The sequence below is a fragment of the Canis lupus genome, chromosome 22 (assembly GCF_011100685.1).
Source record: "Canis lupus familiaris isolate Mischka breed German Shepherd chromosome 22, alternate assembly UU_Cfam_GSD_1.0, whole genome shotgun sequence".
NCBI lineage: Eukaryota > Metazoa > Chordata > Mammalia > Carnivora > Canidae > Canis > Canis lupus.
Genome location: NC_049243.1, coordinates 11,621,407 through 11,643,124, shown reverse-complemented (window position 1 = coordinate 11,643,124; position 21,718 = coordinate 11,621,407). Strand labels below are relative to the sequence as shown.

The 21,718-nt window shown below is 36.2% G+C and overlaps 1 long non-coding RNA gene across 3 annotated transcripts; it reads left to right on the top strand.

The window, feature by feature from the left end:
- Positions 1 to 29: 29 nt before the first annotated feature.
- On the top strand, positions 30 to 20,876 carry LOC102154090. Of its 3 annotated transcripts, none has more exons than XR_005376302.1 (5): positions 30 to 103; positions 6,889 to 6,946; positions 8,043 to 8,083; positions 10,777 to 10,894; positions 11,999 to 12,159. It is a non-coding gene; the product is annotated as an uncharacterized LOC102154090 (long non-coding RNA). The 3 variants fall into 3 exon arrangements; XR_005376303.1 differs by lacking the exons at positions 30 to 103; positions 11,999 to 12,159 and adding exons at positions 110 to 706; positions 20,228 to 20,876; XR_005376301.1 differs by lacking the exon at positions 30 to 103 and adding an exon at positions 110 to 706.
- Positions 20,877 to 21,718: the final 842 nt, after the last annotated feature.

The window sequence follows — 21,718 nt, the reverse complement described above, 5'->3', positions numbered from 1 at the left end:
GAGGTTGTGATAAGACCTGACATGCAGTGACATCATAATTACTATGCTTTTGCCTGAGGTTAATTGCAATGAGTTGCAGGTGACAGAGGAAGCATCATGAAAGGTAACTGTGGTGATTAAATGATATGGAGACAATGGTTATTTATAAATTGTGCTCTATTCTTATGACAGTATTAGGAGGTTTTGAAAAAGAATATGATGGTCAGGAAAGCCAACTGCTAAGGAAGATATTCTGTGAAAACGGGCAATTCTGAAGGAGAAACTCATTTCTTGCAAGCACAGGCCAAACTGCTTAAAATTGAACCCATTATTTACACAGCTACAAAGAGCCTCAAAGGAAACGGAATATATAGCTTTGAAAAGCCTCCACTGTCTAAGTCAGGGCTCTACTAGGAAAAAAAAAAAAGATCCTGGAGATTTCTATCTTCTATGTAGGAATATTTGACTGGCTGAGCCTGAAACTCATGTGCTCCTTACATCATCTGAATCTTCCTGGCCAGGAAGAACAGTCCTCTTCACTTTGAGTGAGCAGAGTGGCCTCTTTTCTCCTAAAGGCGTACCCTTACTGGAGATTCTTGTTCTCTTTGGATTCTAAATTTTTACCCCTAGTGTTTCCAGCTTGGTAACCACAGCAAAGTCTTTGCAGAACCGGAGCTCTGAGAGGAATAGCCCACATGCTGAAAGAATTTCAGGACCTAACCAAAAGGTAATGTTAGTAACCCTGTAAATATATTTGGTATTGGATCACAGGATGTTTTACCAAGTCACAAAGAATTTAAGTCTTGATAGAAGTTTTACAAATTTGGGAGCATGTAAACACGATTCAGAAATTAGAGTTTTAGCATGGGGACCTAAATTGGTCTCAAGATTTTGTTGGATGGCTCTCTGAAACCTCAGAGGGACAATGAGCCATAGTGAGTTAGGAGAGAGATCCAGATATTTTTGGCAAGTTATAAGATGTATAGGGAGTCTCAAGAATATAAGATTGTTAGAATTGGGGGTGCTTGACTGGTTTGGTCAGTAGAGCATGTAACTCTTGATCTCTGGGGTCATGAGTTCAAGCCCCATGTTGGGCAAATAGCTTATATCAAGATATATATATATATATATATATATATATATATATATATATATATCAGAAAAAATATATATCAGAAAAAAATATATATATCAGAATCAGAATTGATTTTTTATGAAAGATCCCAAAATGTGCCATATAAGTAGGTTCTCTTGTGAAGGATCAGACCATCTCCCTGCAGAAATCTCATATCAATTGTACCAACAGAGGGAATAGAGGAACTGGCATTTTTGAGAAGCACTGTGGTAAGTGACCTTAGTAAGCTGGAGTTACCTTTCATAGATGTTAGAAAACAAAACACAAACTCCCTAGAATTCCTATTAGAGACAAAAGGGACATAATTGCTATACTATAATAGGCATTAAAACCACAAGAGCAATCAGTGTCTACAGCTACAGAGTTCTGTGGCAATGTCTAATAGATCATGGGATTCCTAAGGTCAAGACAGATGAATGGCCAAATCGGTTGGTACTCAACTTGTCTAATAAAAAAAACTGGTAGCTGCTGAGTAAAGGTTGATGTCAGTTTCTATAATGGACAATTGAAACCCTTCACTAGCTCATTGTCACAGAGTCCTCAAAGCAAAAAGTAGCAAATTCAGAAAGTGACCTGAGGCTTAGGGTGAGGTCAGGGTAAGGCTTCATCGGGTAAAGGAAAATGTCTGGATTATTTTATAACAGAAACAGGTTTTGAGCTGACAGTATGAGAAACAATATAGCTTATGATTAACACTTCTTATATGGCTACTAAATAATAATGGGTTAGCTAGCAGAAATTTTTAAAAACAAAAATACGATCGAATTTAATTATTTGGTTAATGGTGACAATTTGATAGACACTATCAATATATGTCACCCCCTCTTAGATGAACAAAATACCAAGAAGCATTGGTATGGTGATTATAGAATTTTGTCCAATATGTGATCTGCTGAAAATGCTTTAGGCTCAAATCCAGATATTATTTTGAATTGAACATATTCAGCACTTTAAATTCATCTAGCTGGAACTTTCTCCTTAAGTATGATTTTTATTTATGTTAAAATGAAATGCTTCATTTCAGTACAGAGATTAGTGTGTTTTGAGTTCAGTTATTCTTCTATGTAGAAAGATTTTTATACATATTATTTACCTACATAATACCATTGTATATGTGATAGACGTACTGTCTATATGCAATACATATATGGTATTATACATATGGTGTTATAAACATGGATTAGATATTCTCATCATATTGCCCATCTTAAAATCCTCAGTATAGCATGATTTGCTTTAGAGATAAATGAAAAATTTCGTGAAGATAAGCAAAAAAGTTATGCTTCAAAAGAGATTCATAATGAAGTTATGAGAAATAGATATCTTAGGCACAAAATTCAACAATGCATTTTATCTAGTATATACTATGTTTGTTAGGTAGAAGAAGCTAGGTATGAGCAGTGGAAGGAAAGTCCTAAGAAACCTTCATCTCTTGACCAGGGAGATTATAGAGTCCTAAATTCTTGAGGGGGGGACAGTAAAGTAGGTGGTTAGACACCAGCTGGAAGCAAGGATGGTGATGTATAGGTATCTCATCAGAAGCCTGAGAGCACAACACCCTGACTTTGTGACTTATAACATTCTGACCTTGTGGCTTCCAAGACACTGGGGCTAACAGGACAATAGCCACAGGTCCAGAGTATGCTTTCTCCTTTTCCACCTCTGTCTCAGGGTAACCCCTACACTCACTATAATCATTGCTTGAGGTCATAGCCCTTCCCCCCCGCACCATGGAAGAAGGCTACCATGATGATTCCTGTACAAACTGTGTAGGGTCAAAAAGTCCCCCTCCCAACTTGTAGGAGGACTCCCCCAAAAGATTGGAAGCTGCCTCCATTAGAGACCAACCTGTCCATGACACAAGACCCCCACTCACATAAAAGGAAAAGATCCACCTCTGGGCCTGTCCATTTTCCCACCTTGAGAGTATCCTGTCTTTAATAAAACTGTCTTCTACTTTTGCTCTGGGCAGAGATCTCTAATTCTTTATTATGTAGGTGCCAAGAGCCAAGGCACACCCTTTTGTGCTGATACATTTATATAATAATTGTATTTTTTTCTTTGGAAATATTTCCTTCAGTAGCAATATTCTTTATTTTTTAAAAACTAGCAAGTTTAAATAGATAAGTGTTGATCCAGCATTAACTTAAGACTGTATGGTTAATCATGTTATTGACAAAATCGGAAATTAAAAAACAATGGTTTGGGACGCCTGGGTGGCTCAGTGGTTGAGCATCTGCCTTTGGCTCAGGTCATGATCCTGGGGTCCTGGGATCGAGTCTACATTAGGCTCCCTACAGGGAACTTGCTTCTCCCTCTGCCTATGTCTCTGCCTCTCTCTGTGTCTCTCATGAATAAATAAATAAAATCCTCCCCCCCAAAAAAAACCCCACCAAAACCAAAACAATAGCTTATACAAGTTACAAGTGTCAATATATTCTTTAGCCCAGATGCAAGACATAAAGATGGTTTTCCTGTTTGTTCAATTTAACATATTCCATAAGAAAACACTTATTTTCTACTGAACAAGATATTTTACTATGTTTATTATTTTAAAAACTCAAATGCATTGCTGCAAACAGTAATATAATTTTGAGAGTGGAATTAACAATTTAATACTTTTGGTTCCTTTTATTACAAAGTAGTTTTTCTATAGAGATGTATATGCAACTCTGCCAACATAATACATTTCTCAATTCAATAGGCTTTCCCTTAAATCTATTAGTTTCCCGAAATAGAACACGTGCAATGTTTTGAAAGACAATGTTTCTTTTCCCAAATGGCCCCAAGATGAATTTTGTGAGTTAATCATTCAGTCAACAAATATTTACTCAACATCTTCTAAGTTTTATATAAACAATGTAGAGTGTGATAGATGATTTCAAGGAGTTTACATATCTTTTAAATAGTCTAATAAGACATAGCACTAAGTGCAGATATATGCTAATAAGATGAAATGTAATGTGAGAGAGTGAATTCTAAAGCTGCTCTAAAAAGGACAACAATTACAAATGTCCTGTAAGGGGGGCCCTACTCCATGTGTGTAAGCACAAAAGAGGCCCCATGGCCAGAATACAGTGAATGGGAGATGGAGGAGAGAGGTAAAAGAGATACTTGGCACCATAAATGCTTTGGATTTTATTTTCGTAATAATGAAGATCTGCTAGAGAGTTTTAAATTGAAGGATGGCATGGTAGGGTTTAATCTACAGACAGAGCAGAGGGACCAGAAGAGAGCAAGAATGGACAAAGGGAAACCAGTCAGGAGACCATTGCAGACATTTAGAAGAGAGATGGTGGTGTCTTGAACAGGACAGTGGTAACAATAAAATTTAAGACCTATTTTGGAAATAAATTCCAAAGAATATACTGTTGAACTGGGTATGGGATATGAGACAAAGGGCAGAATAAAAATGATCTGGTAAATAAAGGTGATGCCACTTACTGAGATTGTGAAAGGTCAGGAGATAGGAGATGGACATAGGGGAGGGGAAGTAAGAGTCATTAGTTTTCTTTGCATTTCATTATGTCTCAAATGCTAGTTAGTTATCCAACTGTCTTAGTCTGTTCAGGCTGCTACAACAAAGTAACAGAATAGCTTATCAATAGCAGAAATTTATTTCTCACAGTTCTGAAAGCTGAAAACCCAAGCTCAGAGCACCAGCATGGCCTAGTGAGGGACCTCTTCCAGGTTGCAGAATTCTTGTGTTCTTAGGTGATAGAAGGGGCAAGGGACCTTTTCTTTAATAAGGAGAGCCTCTTTAAAAAGGATACTAATACCATTCATGAGGGCTGGACTCTCATGATCTAATCACTTCCCAAAAGCTCCACCTTCTGACATCCTCACCTTGGGTATTAGATTTTAACATAAATTTTGGGAGTACACAAACATTGAGACCATTGCAAACTAGGAACGTTAAAATGGTAGGACTAAGCTCCGGAGAATAATATAACCGATTAGAAAAAAAAAAAATGGAGCAAAAGGTCATTATTAATTAGTAGCAGTGGTAACTGCTCCTAAACCAATTGCATTTTGCTCAGAAAATATTATCAGTGAAGCTTTGACCTGAAAGTCTCTTAAGACTCTCTGAACACTTTACTTAGTTCTAAGTATGGAGAACAAAGAGCCTCCAGGCATTTCGTATTTGTGCTTTGCTTGTGAATGAAAATTATACTCACCTCTAAGTGTATTGAATGCCCAACATAGCTTCCCCAAAGACGCGGAACATAATGTAAGTGGTGAAACCAGATAATAAGGTTGTGAACCAGACTCTTTACAAACCAAGGCTCCAAGAAATTGAATAACTCTCCTCGGTCCTAGGGAAATGCTGATAAATTATCAGAGGAGCCTGAAGGATGTTTAATGTATTTACTCTTGTTATGGAAATCCTTGGCAAATTGTAAAAGCCAGTATCTTTTAAAAATTGTATAGATGAATCAAAGATTGGCAAAATGTTACACAGATTTGGATGTATACAGATTGGATGAAAAATCAGAAGTCATAATTGTGTATTAGTAAATTATGGATAATGACAGCAGTATTTTAAAAATCAAATGACATAAAACAATAACAAATATTCCCCGGTCTCCCCCCCCCACACACACTCCATCAAATATTTATAGAAATTAATCATAGCAGTGTAGAGTTGATATGTTTCCATCACCTCGGGAAATTTACCATGTAATAAAATTGATTTCAACATATTTAATTCATGCAATATCATATATGTCAAGAAGATTAAAAAAAAAGCCTGCTTTCTTAATTGGTAGAATTAAGCTAAAGGATATTTTGAACTCTAAAATGGTAAGTAGTTCCAAATCAAAGCACTCTATAGTAAGAATGTGTTGTTGGTGCCCATCTGTATGCCCACTTCTGTTGGTTTCACAAGGAATTGCTCCTGAATTTAAAATTGCCTACTTAGTTATTGATAATTTTTTCATGTTATTTAAGTGATGTGCTAATTTATGAGTGTTGCTGTTTCTAAGCCCAGGTAGATTAAATGCTAAATTAGGCCATCACCAAATATCAAAGAGAATCCTATTCACAATGTCTTAAGATCGAAGCCAGGCAATACCATGAGAAAAAAGAGAAAGCTTTGTCTGTTCATGTTAAAGCTCTTATATATCATTTCCTATTTTCTATGAATTTAAAAAAAGTGGTGTGTGAGTTACCTCTATGAGTTCTTTGTGTGAGTTACTGAAGTAAACATGTTTTTTTTTTTTTATGATTTGATACAATGATCTTTCTTACGGTTTATCTGCAGTTGTGTGTTTACCGTTTTTATGCCATTGTGACTCTATATATCCTTTATTTCATCACTCCCTTGGTGCTGCAGCTTATTTTTCAAGTTAAATAAAAAACACTAGCAAAGAAACAAAGAAAGTGCTGTAATCTTCTGACCCTCATGCTGACAGTTCCATATATTTTGAAGTAAATAAAGATATGGAATCAGGATTATGAAACAAGCATGCACTTCAGAGAGATGTTTCATAAATTTATTGCCTAGCTGTGTAGTACAACTGCCATAGTTTTTGATGGACAAGGACATATATCTGGAAAATGAAACAAAGATAGTGGCTCACTGTAATTCAAAGATAATAACTACTAGAAGATACAATTGTTCAGCAAATGTGAGATTATTGGTTTCCTAGGGATTTATTAATTTGATGTATTTTAATCCTTGCCTGCTGTAAAGGAAGAATATTGTCACTCAGATGATGGGGTCTCACTCATTTTGTAAATTGTTCTGATCATCTTTTTTCATTTATATCTAGAATTCATCTGCCGTTGGAAAAGGCCTCTGCCACAGAGCATCAGTCACCTACAATGAATGTAAGAAGCCACGTCCAGGCTTCAAATGTCACCACATTGCCATCTTACTGTGAATGACTGAAGTTTACTTCCCGTTGTTAGTGGTGCTGAAAATTGCCACGGGTTTCTGCAGTGTATAATGTATTGTCTAAACCGAAAACATTTCCCAGATTGAATTGACCTTTTAGAAAACAGCACTTTCATCCTCAAAATGCAGGACTGTTGCAATATTTTATTTAAAAAGGTTATTTAGTTATAAAACTTGGAGAAAGGGTAAGGAATTAGAATGGAGTCTATCTCCCCCATATAATGCCTTGCTGTCAAAAAATACAAAACAAAGACCACTGATTGCTTGCCCACCCAAATGCTACAGAGGATAGTATACTGGAAAACTGTCTCTTTCCTGTATCAACAGAAAAAGAGAAATATAAGAAGTGAATGCTTTTTTTATTCTGGAGTTTTAATTAGGATGTCATTTTGTTTTCAAAGAGGGGTGGGACATTGTCAACCCCATTGGACTAAACAAAAGTCTTAGAATACTCATCCACTGGACAGAGGACTAACACATGGTCCTAACGTGTGTGAGAGAAAGACAGAGAGAGAGAGAGAGAGACAGAGAGACAGAGATTCAGAGATAGATACAAAGAGATAGAGACAGAGATAGGCCTAATAAAAAACACATAGGAAGAATTACTAAGAATATGTTGGATGGCTCAGTCGGTTAAGTGACACACTCTTGGTTTCAGCCCAGTGAGGGACCTCAGGGTTGCGGGATGGAGCCCCCCGTCTGGCCCCATGTGTGATGAGGAGTCTGCTTCTCCCTCTCCCTCTGCTCCCCCCGCCCCACTTGCTCTCCCTTTCTGTCTCAAATTAAAAAAAAAAAAGTGTGTCAAAAACAATTATTTCACTAGATGGACAAATAAGTTTGACTAACCCAAGTAATTTAAATAAATCTGACTTTGACCTTATGCAGTTGTATTGGTTCATGAGACTAGAAAAAACAGTACAAGAAATCACCCAAAATCAAATAGTCCCAACTTGGTAAAATATAGCCAAATTGAAAAACCTCTCATATTATTTGTTTGCTTTTTTTTTTTCTATCTTTTTTTCCAAACAGTTGGCTGTTGACCAACGGCAAGAGATTAACCAGAAAGTCTCGTGAGTCAATTATTTTAAATAATAAAATTCCAAAAGAATTCTAAAAATATTTGAAATGCAATGAATATTAAAACTAAGTTAAATTATTATTAAATGCCTTTGAATATTCAGAAGACACTTGAGAGAACTTCTTAGTACTTTAGGGCCATTTTATAAACATAATTGCTATTGATCATCACTGTGCTAGAGTTCCATTGTATTTCATTAGAGCTTCCACTTCAATCTTTTTAAAAGAAAGAAAATACTCCCCTGTCTCATCCTTCGGATTGCATTTCATTTGATCCCATGCCATACAGTGTCATGAATGCATTTGCATGACTATTAAAACTCTGGTTATTATTCCTTTAGAGACAAGAGTACATACAGAATTTTTTATAGTACACGTTTTTTTTTTTGAAGTCGTATTACATGATCTATCTAAATTCAATTGGGCATACCATTTGAGATAACCCATCCACCCCCTGACATTTGTTCTATGGAAATGTCCACATGCACCAAAGATTTGTGTACTAATAAGTTTATTGCAGCACCAAGGGATTACAATGGGTATCTTCATGCTATTTAATACTCTGCATCCATTACAAAATAATCAGGTAGCTTTCTGGATGTTTACATTAAAATATATCTATAAGATATATCCTAAAAAATAGTAAAACATGTTTTATATCCATTCAGTGGAGTACCACTCAGCAATAAAGAGGAATGAACTATTGATGCTTACCACAATGTGGATGAATCTTAAAATAAGCAGCTGAGTGAAAGAAGCTGGGCACGGAAAAAGCACATATGCTATGATTCATTTATATAAATGTCCAGAAATGTTAATCATTAATATTTATGATGAAAGAAAATAGATCAGTAGCTCTGTGAGGAGGTGGGTTGAGCTATTACCAAGGGTTCAAGAAAATTTTTGAGGCTGCTAGATATATTTGTGTTCTTGGTTGTGGAATGTACATAGGTCAAGCCTGATCAAACTGTACTCTCTAAATGTGTGTGATTTAGTGTGCTTCAATAAGACTGAAAAACAGAAGCACAGTAAGAAACCTAACAACTTTAGGATGTTTAGATGTAGGTGCTTTACTGGCTCTGTTCCAGGGCAGGAGTATTTGTCACTTATGAAGCATATACTAAGTGATTTGCTGTGTTTGGAAAATCATATCACAAACCCTATGCTGACTGGAAACTACAGCTGAAAGACCTGACCTTGTCTGATAAAATGCATACAGTCTGATCTTGGTGGTAGGAGAGTTATTTATTTAGATATATGGATTACTCAGCTACACAAGATACGTGATCATACATCATTGTAGGAGAGCATGAGTACCAACAGGGCCTTAATTGTGCCATGAAGCCCTTAGCTGGAGTAAGATGATATCAGTAGTCCTTTTATCTGATTGGATGGACATGGTCAGATTATAAAATAGCTTTCATAAGTCCCATCAAAGAGATATTTGAATTTAATTATTATTTGATGAGAACCCCTGACTTTCCTAGATTTGTTTACTAGCTATGGATCCTGTCTTTCTAATACTATCATTGTTCAAACTCTTTTATGGCTTTCAAACATTTTTAAAGCAATAGACCCTTTAATCAACTGATATCTCATTCAAAATATACATCTCATTCACTGCCCCTGCCGTTGATATATGCCAAATCTTATGATCATATATTTACCTTTAAGGTTATACTTATAATCCTTGTAGTGAATAATATAACTAGAAAATAATGGCCACGTCAGGGACCTAGCGTTCGCGAACTATTGTTGCTGATAGGTCAGACATTTCTAGGTCTTGTTTGAACTGCAGTTTTGAGAAATCTGATTCACAGAGATAAGTAGTTTCAAATGGTATTTCTTTTTATCAGGACTCATTGAAAACTGAATATATTCTTCAATTAAACTGGTCTAGATGCTTGAGAGGATAGCAACAAATGCTTGCCTCTAAGTAATTAAATCACTAATAATACCTCACAACTGATTTCATTATTTACCAAAAAAGTCAGACAAAAAGCACCAAAAGTTTACAATCATTGTTAAAATTATCTAATATGAAAGTGACATAATCTGTTTTACTTTTACATGTTACTGTACGACTTCTACTCCATGATAAGCACATGTAAAACAGACACACATAGCTGAGTCTTGCCTAACATTTCAAACATTTCATATGGTGCACATATGTTATAATAGGATTCTTACTTATGTAATTTTATTTATTTATTATTATTTTTTAAAGATTTTATTTATTTATTCATGATAGTCACAGAGAGAGAGAGAAAGAGAGAGAAAGAGAGACAGGCAGAGGAAGAAGCAGGCTCCATGCAGGGAGCCCGTCATGGGATTCGATCCCGGGTCTCCAGGATCGCGCCCTGGGCCAAAGGCAGGTGCCAAACTGCTGCGCCACCCAGGGATCCCATTTTTATATGTTCGTTCAAAAGCCTAAGTCAGGGATGCTCAGGTCACTCAGTCAGTTAAGCATCTGACTCTTGATTTTGGCTCAGGTGGTGGTCTCAGGTTGTGGGATTGGCTCCTGGTGGGGATCCATGCTCAGCAAGGAGTCTGCTTGTTCCTTTCCCTCTGCTCCTCACCCCGTCGCCCTACACCCTACACTTGCTCTCTGTCTTTATCTCTCTCTCTCGAATAAATGAATGAATGAATAAATGAGTCGATAAATAAAATCTTTTTTTTTTTAAAGCCTAAATCAAAATTGGAAAAGAAAGAAGAAAGCTGAGTCAGAACAGAGTGACAAACTCAATAACCAGTGAAGCAACAAGAAGTTCAAATATGCTAATCCAGGTGGCGGAAAAGTTCTGGTAGGCATAATTCTAAGATCCTCAATGATCCACGACCTCGTATAATCCCATTCCCCATGAGTGTAGGTAGAAACTTTCAATTACTGATAACCAATATCATATGGGCAAAGGTGATGGGCTATTACTGCCATGATTATGATACATCAGATGGCAAAGCTGAAAAAAATTTTCGATGTAAGTCAAATCCCTGATTAATTGACTTTAACACAATCAAAGGATTATCCCTGGTGGGCCTGACTTAATCAGGCAAAACCCTTAAAAGAGGGTGAAAAGATCAAAAATCAGACTTTCTTGTCAGTCTTGAAGAAACAAGCCACCATGAGATATCTAGCAGCAAGGACTGAATTCTACTAACAAGTACACGAGCTTGAAAGACAATCTTGAGTGTCACATGAGACCCTAGCCCCCATCAGCACCTTGTTTACTCCCGGGAGCAGAGGGCTCATCTAAGCCATGCATAGACTCCTGATCTACACATTGTGATAACGTGTTACATTTAAACTGATAAACATGTGGTAATTTGTTATCCAGCAGTAGGAAAAATATGTATAGAGATATTGAAATGTGGATATTAGTAGATATAGGTATCAATATACAGGTTTATGCCAGAAAGGGCTTCATTTTTGTAAAAAGAATAATAGTATGTATATGTTTATGTATATGTCCATATAAACATAATGTAGATCCTTCAACATATTTCTGGTAGGAAAGGATAAAAAGATTCTTATAAATTTATAGAATGAGAGATTACATTATTAGATTACTAAAATGACCAGAATAAGCCTCTTTTAGAGAATGACTGCCAATATCAATTCGTGTATTTAATTTGCATTTTTTTTAAAAAAAGCAGGGCTTTTTGTTTTGTTTGTTTGTTTGTTTTTAGGGCTTTTTTTTTTTTTTTTTTTACAGAGTTTCAATGAAAATTAGAGCTCATTCTGTGTCTGTATTCTTGTAAATTCTTTTTCTCATTCTCTGTCTCCCTCAAATATACTGATACACATATACATATATTTTCTCTTTCTTGCTCACACACAATCACACTAATTTCATCTTCAAAGTGTGAGATAGGTATTATTATTATTCTTTCCAATATCTTTTTTTCAGGCACAGAGCTGAATCACAGATATTTAGGATAATTGCCTGAGTTCGGGGATCCCTGGGTGGCTCAGCAGTTCAGCGCCTGCCTTTGGCCCAGGGTGTGATCATGGAGACCTGGGATTGAGGCCCACATAGGGCTCCTGGCACGGAGCCTGCTTCTCCCTCTGCCTATGTCTCTGCCTCTCTCTCTCTCTCTCTCTCTGTCTACATGAGTAAATAAATAAAATCTTAAAAAAAATAATTGCCTGAATTTACAGAACATGGAATAGCTGAGATTTAAAGCCATTCAAATACCATTATGACTGCACTCCTGTGTGGAAGTTAGGAAACAAAACAAACAAGCAAAGGAGAAAGGAGAGAGAGGGAGAAAGAGAGAGACAAACCAAGAAACAGACTCTTAACAATAGAGAATAAGTTGATGGTTACCAGAGGGGTGGTGGTCAGAGGAATGAGTGAAATTGATGATTGGGGATTAAGGAGTGCACTTGTTGTGATGAGCACCGGGTGACATATGGAAGTGTTAAATCACTATACTGAATACCTGAAACTAATATTACACTGTTAGTTAACTAATGGAAATTTAAATAAAAAGTAAAAAAAAAAAAAAAAAAAAGAAGAAGAAGAAGCAGCAGCCAAACATTCTGGTTTCAAAGTAAAACAAACCTTTATTGATCATATTTTGCCTTCTGAATAAACATTTAAAATGTTGAAGAATTCAAAAGTTAATTGTGCCCTAACACATTTAACAAGGTAGACGATGAAAGTGAGTAAAATTGTTTTAGTCTAAAATTACATGTACAGGGATGTCTGGTGGTTTAGTGGTTGAGCATCTGCCTTTGGCTCAGGGCGTAATCCCATGGTCCTGGGATCAAGTGTCACATTGGGCTCTTCATGGGGAGCCTGCTTCTCCCTCTGCCGTTGTCTCTGTCTCTCTGGGTCTCTCATGAATAAATAAATAAAATCTTAAAAAAATAAAATAAAATTACATGCACATTCTAAAGAATTTGATTTTCTTGACTCTCTTTTAAAATCACACTAACTGCAAATGATAACTGATATTCTGGCCCAATGTGTCTCTCTGGGTTTAGACACATGAAACACAGAATTAAAGACTTCATAGCAAAAAAAAAAAAAAAAAAAAAAACCAAAACCAAAAACAAACAAAAAAACCCGCAGAGGGTAGATCCATTGTTGGCATAACACTTGATCTATACTTAATTTTATGGGCTAAATAATATTTTTTTTCAAAATCAGCTGTGTCCCTCAAGAAAACTTATTTCCCAAAGAGCACCCCTCATCGTAAAATGCTTTTCAACAGAATTTAGGATTCCCTGAAAGCTAGCGAATGAAAGCATAAAGACCACCTGTGCTTCTCCAGTAAAATGCCTTTAGCCTTTTCCCTACATAGAGGTTGTTTGAAACTGAACCACATAAAATACCAAATGTTATAGTGGTGAATAGAGAGAGAGAGAGAAATTAAAATGATCTGCTATAAGATCATTTAAAAGCTCTTGTATGACAAGGTATAAAAGATCATTGTCCCTTGTCATACAAGATGAGAGAGGAGTGAGAGAGTTAGCTCTCCAACTCACTCAATTTATTCTATTTCTATCTGAAGTCTGTCCATATTTCTGGATACAAGCGAAGGAATTTCTACTTACAATTTTCACAGATGATGTGATAGGTATTTGAAAAGATTCCATGATGCGAAAGGTTTGGAAGTCTTTGTTCTCAATGGTCTTCATTATTTCTTTTGTGCTTAATCAGGCCCTTTCTTGCGTTGTTTTTTTCCCTTCATACATTGTCTATGTAAATAGATTTTAAGCATGAGTCTTCTCAACTTATTCCCTAAATGAATGAAATCACATAATGGGAAATAATTAAATCCGAAACAACACTTTCGAAATCAGAAGGCACATCAGAGAACACGATTAATTAACTCTTTCGTGCCATTAGTTACCCTGTCACTGTCGAAGTGTTACAAATAGCATAATCATCTCCTCATTTTTCCTGTAGGGACTTGAGAATCAGAGAAGCCTAGTAAATAGAAGGGGAAACAAATGGATGATGATAAGGACAACACTAAAAAATGATAGGATGTTAAAAATCTAGAGGGCAGTTTTTTTTTTTTTTATTCCATACACACAAAAAAAGAATTTAAAGTTAAAATTCTAGGTGTTTAGAATTATACTTGACATTCCTTTTACTTCAGAAGACGCTACTGAATGATATATTGTTTAAGACTGCTTATATGCAAAAATGGATTGTATATGCCTTTTAAGTGCATCTTTACTATGCACCCTCTTTTGGGTTTTGATGCCTTCCGAGTTGTCTCCCTCAACAATTTTAAAGCTTTCTAAGAAGGAAAATGGTCCATTCATCTGTGATGGTCTCCAGCACCTTGCACAGGACTTTGCCTAAAGAGAAGCTCAATCATTAAGTATGTATCTGTTATTGGCTGGCTTGAACTTATCTCCTATATTTATCTGAACTTTCATAGGCTCAAAATCTCATAACCAACCTAGCCTCCTTACATTTCAAGAAATTTCAATTCTTAGTACACAGTTTCATAAGCTCAGGATGAAAAAGCCTTCACGTTAAACCAGCACAACCTATGAAGACTCGAATCCTCCCACTTTGCACTCTCGCACTTCTGGAGAAATGTTTCTAATCTAAGCTTCTCCAGCCCAGGACTCACATCCAACCCTAGGAATATGCAATCATCTGTAATGCTCTGTAGTTACCATGAATTTATTTCAAGGCCAGACAATTGTTACTGCTGTAGATAACAATTGTCTGGTTACTGCTGAGATAAAAAAAAAAAGTGCCTGTCTTATCTGATAAAAACCTAACTTAGTGTAAAGAATGTATTTATATTACTGACAAAAAATAATTTCCAGTAACACATCATTTTAAATTATTTTTAAACTTATTTTCTTTTCCTATTTTATTTCAAAATTACAGATAAGGGAATAACCATTATTGAATAATTGCCAAGTTAGAAAAATTTAAAAAATATCGATACCCCTGTTTCTACCTTACTTCAGTCTCCTTTTAAATTAGGAGTACCCTAAACCTTAAAGAATGCAAGATGAATGTCATACTGCCTTTCTAGAACCAGATGCAAATCTCTAAACCATAATATTAAGAAAAAAAAAAGCTATTTTATAAAAAGTTTCGAATGGGGAATACCGAAGTAACATTTAGTCTTCTAAAATTACAAGGATAAATGGGACAAATTTGCATTTCATACAAGGGACAAGAAAAAGCAGAGCGTTCAGTTGTCTTTTATTCTTCCCACATTACCCTGAGATACGCTGGCACTTTATTTATGTATTTATTTAATTTTTTTCAGAACTGAAAGAACACAGTAGGAAAAAAGTAAAAAGCAGCAGCCAATGAATTTTATTATAAGGAAGAATTATTTCTGTTTTCTAGGGCTTTCAAAAAAAGTTAGTTAATATTTACACAGCAGTAGTTTAATGAATTATAGATAACAAGATACCAGCATGTTAAGTGAAAAAAGACTACCAGATTAGGAGAAACAAGTTCAAGATGAAGCCTCATTATAGATCAGATAAATAAATCCAAAGGTAAGTATTCAAAGAGATTTAGTGTTTCCTTCATTCTCTTAAAAAAAAAAGTATTTTAATACTCCCATTATTTTCTGTGCTAAGTATAAGCCAATTTCTTCTCTCTTATAACTCTAGTAAAGTTATTCCTTTCTAAGTTTACTTCCATCAAATGAAATACATTTTATCCTTTCTTTCTGCTCCAAAAAAATCATTGCTATCTCCCTTAGATTATAAAAGAACTAAGTTACGCCATTCAAATTTTCAATAAACTCCTATTTTTCTCTTATTGGAATTGTAAACCCAAATGATTCTCTTAATGGAATTGTAAACCCAAATGATTCTAAAGGAGAAAAAAAGTACAGTACTTCTAAACTTCTAATATTTTGGCAGACCGACATTGCTAGGACATATAATTTTACCACTTGGACCAAAAATTGCATCATTCTCACTTGCTCTAAGCATCTTTGAATAAATTTTCCTTTCTCATCTGTGCTCTTACTTCCATGATCTAGACTGAACTCTTGAATCTCTCAATCTTTTCCAAATTTACATCTGCCTTCTATCCCACCTTTTGACTTTTTCCTGGATGCAGGAAACCTGACAGTGAATCATTTAGCATCCCTTTGGCTGAATCTCAAACAAGGCTTAAGTGGTCAAGTGGAGATGTATGGCAGTAGATGAGCAAATAATAAGACTATAGTAATGTATGACTTAAATAGTAAAGCTAATATTTGTACATAAAATGATTAGGCTGTGGTCTACCTAAACCACGAACTGACATTTTTCATTTTCATTTTCATTTTCATTATCATTTACCTGTGTTTATTTGCAGGTTGGCAGTAACTTCATTATGGAGATGTAGGTTTTGTTCTTAATTATTTGATGTAATGTCTTAGGAAAACGTTACTTTGTATTTATTTAGTTTTATTTATTTATTTTTTTAAAATATTTTTTTATTTACTAATTCATGAGAGACACAGAAGGAGAGAGAGGCAGAGACAGAGGCAGAGGGAGAAGCAGGTTCCATGCAGGGAGCCTGACCTGGGACTCCATCCCAGGTCTCCAGGATCACACCCTGGGCTGAAGGTGGTGCACTAAACCTCTGAGCCACTGGGGCTTCCCTTTATTTAGTTTTATGCTAAACTTATTTGATACACAGCATTAGTTTGTACACGAAATGTAAAAATATCAAAGCTAAAAATATATTTATATATCATAATTAATTGATTTTTTCTGCAACTTACCTACACCTCTAAAATTGAATAATCCAGGTATTACACTTTCATATGATATTCTAAGACTGAATAAAATCAAGATTTCATTTCACCTCTTTCTCTTATTTCAACATACTCTCTACAAGCCTGTTTCCCAACCTGTGGAATAAGCAAGATGACAGTTCCCTCTGGAGTGCATCAAAACACGCCAGAGCAATAAAAACTCTGATAGCAAAGATTAAGGTTTCTGACCCCAATTGTGGCATCTCAGCTTTTTAGAGAGCCACTGGAGAACGCCTTTGAACCTGTTCTCACTATCTGGCTCTCTCTCTTCAGTTCACGAGGCATTCCACAAACATTTGGAAACTAAGAAGTCTCTCTTTCAGCATGGAGCTCTAGGGATGATTTAAATCTTTTAATGCGCTGGCAAATTTCTCCATCCTGGAGGATTAATTGACTATTCAGTTGATAAACTTTTGAAGACTTGAAGGAAAGCAACAGATGTCCACATGGAGCACATGAGGAACATATGAAAGGGACAAATGTACGTTCTTACTTAAAAGAGGTTACAACTGAATCATGGAGATAAATGATAAACACAATCAGAATAGATATGATCACATTAAGACTTAACTGACTGTTGACATAGTCATCTCTTTCCTGTTGAGTTTAAGACACTGTATTAGGAATAAAGATGAATTAGGCACACAGCCTTCCCCTATGGATCCTTGCTCTAGAAATAAGATGTGGATGATCTTGTGCAGGACAGAATATAACCAGTATTAAGTGGCATATAAAAAGGTACAAGGGGCACCTGGCTGGCTCAGTCAGTAGACCATGCAACTGTTGATTTCAGGGTCATGAATTTAACCCCCATAGAGGATGTAAGACTAAGCTAAAAAAAAAAAAAGTGTATGAATCTGTATCATGGGAGATCACAAGAGAAAGTGATTACTTTCAAGAAGAAAAATCAAGTAACTCTTCCTAGATAGAGTAGAATTTGAGCAATTTGAAGAACGAAAGAACTTAGTTATAGGATCTGGATAAAAAGAAGTCCATCCCCTGGGAGAAAAACAAAAGGAACGAAAACAGGATGAATGCCAAGAGTTTTATCTTAACTCTGCAGAACAGGATTTCCAAAACTATTGTGTAGAAGAACAATCAGTGTCTATTGAGATGAAAATGGATATTCCATTAGAAATAGAGGATTCTCCAGAAGAATGACATTTGTGAAAGACCAAAAACTCTGTAGATCAAGAGATCAATAGGGCTAGTGGTCATGGAGTGGGAACTGTTATTCTGACCACTATCACCACTGACACAATTGCCACTACTACAAGAAGCTGAAACCAGTGGGCTGGGAGGATGAGGTACTGTTGGGTTATGAGTAAGAAAGAAGCTTCATTGATGTTGTATCTTGGAAAGGAAGCTAGAAACATTTCATTTAAAAACAGCATAGACTGGTGTTTTTTTTTTTGTTTGTTTGTTTTGTTTTTTTGTTTTTTGTTTTTCTAAAGTAGAGGCTGGATGGTGTCATTTCTCTAATTAATACTTTGCAGTGGCTTCTCAACTCAGAGTAAAAGCCAAAATCCTTCTTCTGGCCTTTAAGACTCCAGGTCTAGTCCCTATTATCTCCTGATCTTTGTCATTTGTTCCCCCATCCCCTCTCAAAAATTCTGCTCCACCCACACTGCTCCTTTAGCACCCAGAGCACACATACATGCTGTCCTGCTATTCCTGCTGGAGGGAACACTGGCTCCCTGGAATTAAGCATGGCTCACTTCCTCACTTCTCTCAAGTGTCTGTTCCAATTCCCCTAACTTTATTATAAATAATCACTCCATGGTAACTTCTAACTTTCAATCCTCCTACCCTGCTCAATTTGTATTTATCACTCTTATCATCCTAGACTAGATACTGTACATCCATGTACTTCACATTTGCTTATGTGCTTGCTGTGTCTCCTCTGCTAGACTGGCTGCCCCAACAACAAAAAGATAGAGCAACTTCTGTATCCTCTGTACCTAAACAGTGCCAGGCATGTAGTAGTTACTCAATACATAGGTATAGGAAGAAGCAAATGGACATAAAACTAGAGGTTTGGAGAGACTAATTAGAAAGTGTTTTGTAGGCATGTCTGGGTGGCTCAGAGGTTGAGCATCTGCCTTTGGCTCAAGGTGGGATCCTGGGGTCCTGGGATCGAGTCCCACATCAGGCTCCTTGTGGGGAGTCTGCTTCTCCCTCTGCCTGTGTCTCTGCCTCTCTCTCTCTCTCTCTGTATCTCTCATGGAAAAAAAAAAAGAAAGTGTCTTATAATAAATAATTTGAAAGAAAATAAGGGCTAAACTTAGGTGGGAATAGAGTAGACAGGAAAGATTAATACTTAAATACAAACAATTATTTCAGGTATGGATCATGGTGGAAAAGGATGGGCAGTGAAGGCAGATGGTCTCTGGTTCAGATCCCAGACTCCCAGCTTAGTGGTTGTGTGGCCAGATGCAAAACGCTTCTTCTCTTTGCACTTGGTTTTCTCCCCAGTGGAGAAGGGAAGATGCTCCTTTTCGGATTGCTATAGGTTATAGAGAAGTCAAATACTTAGAGTATGGCTTTGGTGCTGGCAGTGACACCTGAGAGCACTGCGTATTTCAACATATTTTAAAAACAGGATTAGATGTTTTGTCTGTGTTGAGTCCCCACATAGAGATTTTAAGTTGTGCAAAATGAAGCATACCCTTTATGACTTTTCTATCGTCCAATGTTCCTAGTATGGCCCTATTGTTATTTTTCACAGGATATTGAAAATAAAGCTTTTAACAAAAACTCCCATTTCTTGAATATGCATGATCTGATTTTAGTATTGTGACGTGTATTTAAATATGTCTAACCTGTTATAAGGCAAGCTCAGAGTAGGAAAGTAGTTAGTTCATGGTCACACGGCATATAAACAAAGGGACCGGGCTTCAAATTCAAATCTTTTTGGAAACAAACTCATCTCCTACTATTTTCATATACCTACTATGGTATTGTAAAGTTCCTGACTTGACAGCATTTTCCCCAGGGTGAGGTCCATCTCTGCCTTATAATAAGCTTTCAAAACTATAGCTTTCTCTTTGCTTATGACATTTTACACCACGTCCCTAAAATGGCTATTCATGTTGCCTCTTTCTTTGCAGACTTCTAATGAGTCCCTACTACACTTTGATCCAAAAATAAATGTTAGATTATGACCTTTGAATGTTTACTCCAAATTGTGGTTTCTCCTTCTTATTTACCGTCTAAGTTTATGACCCTTGACGCGTAGCTCTCCAAATGTTTCTGCAGCTCAGAACCAGTGGCTCTTAAACTGTTAGAAGGAGCTTAACTGAAGGAGAATACATTAACATAACTTGGAGAACTTTTATTTATTTATTTATTTATTTTCAAATTTCCACCCTATTTCTTAACAGACATTCCCAGGCCTGGGGCTTGAAGCATGAGAGTTCTGGAAAGCTCTCCAGCGACTTGGATGGACCCCTCATGGCACACCTCATGGCCAAAAGGAACCATGTGGGAGAGTGAGGTTTTTTGGTTTTCTACTCTGTGTCATCAGAGTCTAGCATCACCTATGGAGTGGTAGCATGGCTCAAATGCTGTCCTCTTTCACTAGGCAAGAGAGAAATAGAAGAGTGGGGTTGGGGGGAACAAAGCTCTCACCTGTGAGAATTGAAGATTCGTTAATGGCTGCATTAGAACTGGACTCGAGTCTAACAGGAACCGTGTGTATGCATATGCATCATTTTGCACAAGTTCAGAAGGGGTGATCATTTCTAGGAAGTAGCGTGAGCAAAATAAATACAGATTGAGATAACTGTTCCGTGAGGGGCAGGGAAGAAATTGGTATGATGGGAAAACAACAACACATCGTTAATTTAAATGGGTATGTTGGTAACAAATATTACTTTGCAGTCATTTCTTTTTCTAGTTCAGATGTAGCATCATGGGATTTGAGACCCAATGATTCCCACATTCTAAATGTTTACAGGCTAAAATAGTTTAAGGAAATTCACACACTTTTCATGCTACCGTGTATCGATTCCCATCTCAATGAAAGGTGCATCTACGAACTATCTTGTTGCACAAAGCTGATTTTCTTGTCATGTGATCATTCGGCGTGTTCTATTGATCAGAATTGGCCGCCCCTCACCTGGACAACTACTACAGAATTCAGCAAAGACTCCACCTCCTCACTAATCTGCCTCTGATCCCTGTACCGTGGGTTGAAAATCTCTTATGCTCTAATAGCATCACATTATTTACCCCCATTATACTCATTGTTTATTGTAGATTATAGTGCAATTGCCAGTTCACTTATTTGTCCCAGATATTCAGGGATACCCTACTTGAATTTACGACATTGGTTTTATTAAATTTTAATTAGTTATTTTACTTACTCCATATATGGTAGCTTCAATTGCAGGTACCAATTTTGAGGAGAGCTCAGTATCCATAGTTTAAGAATCAAAACTAAAAACTTGTTGCCATAAGTTAAAGATAATGGAATCTTGATGAAATAAAATTGGGGGAAATTAGTCCCACTAAGTTAAATGGAGATGTGAGAGAGATATACTCTCTCTGGTCTAACCACCTGCTTTGATAAAGGAGTTGGGAATATTTTTGAATATATTTTTTAGATATACAAGAAATAGAGTCTACAAATAAAATTTTAATGTTCATTCTCAATTTCTACTTACATATATTTTAATGTTAGCTTTTTTACAAGGAGCTAAATGAGTTTTTTCTTTTTTTCTTTGGTTATCATATAACATACATATTCATTTCAATATATTCAATGTTTATTAAGAAAATATTATGCAGATTGACTGTGAGAGCACTCGTCTTCAGATGAACAATTCTTCCATGTTACAAGAGGATCCAGAAACCCCATGAAACGAATTTAT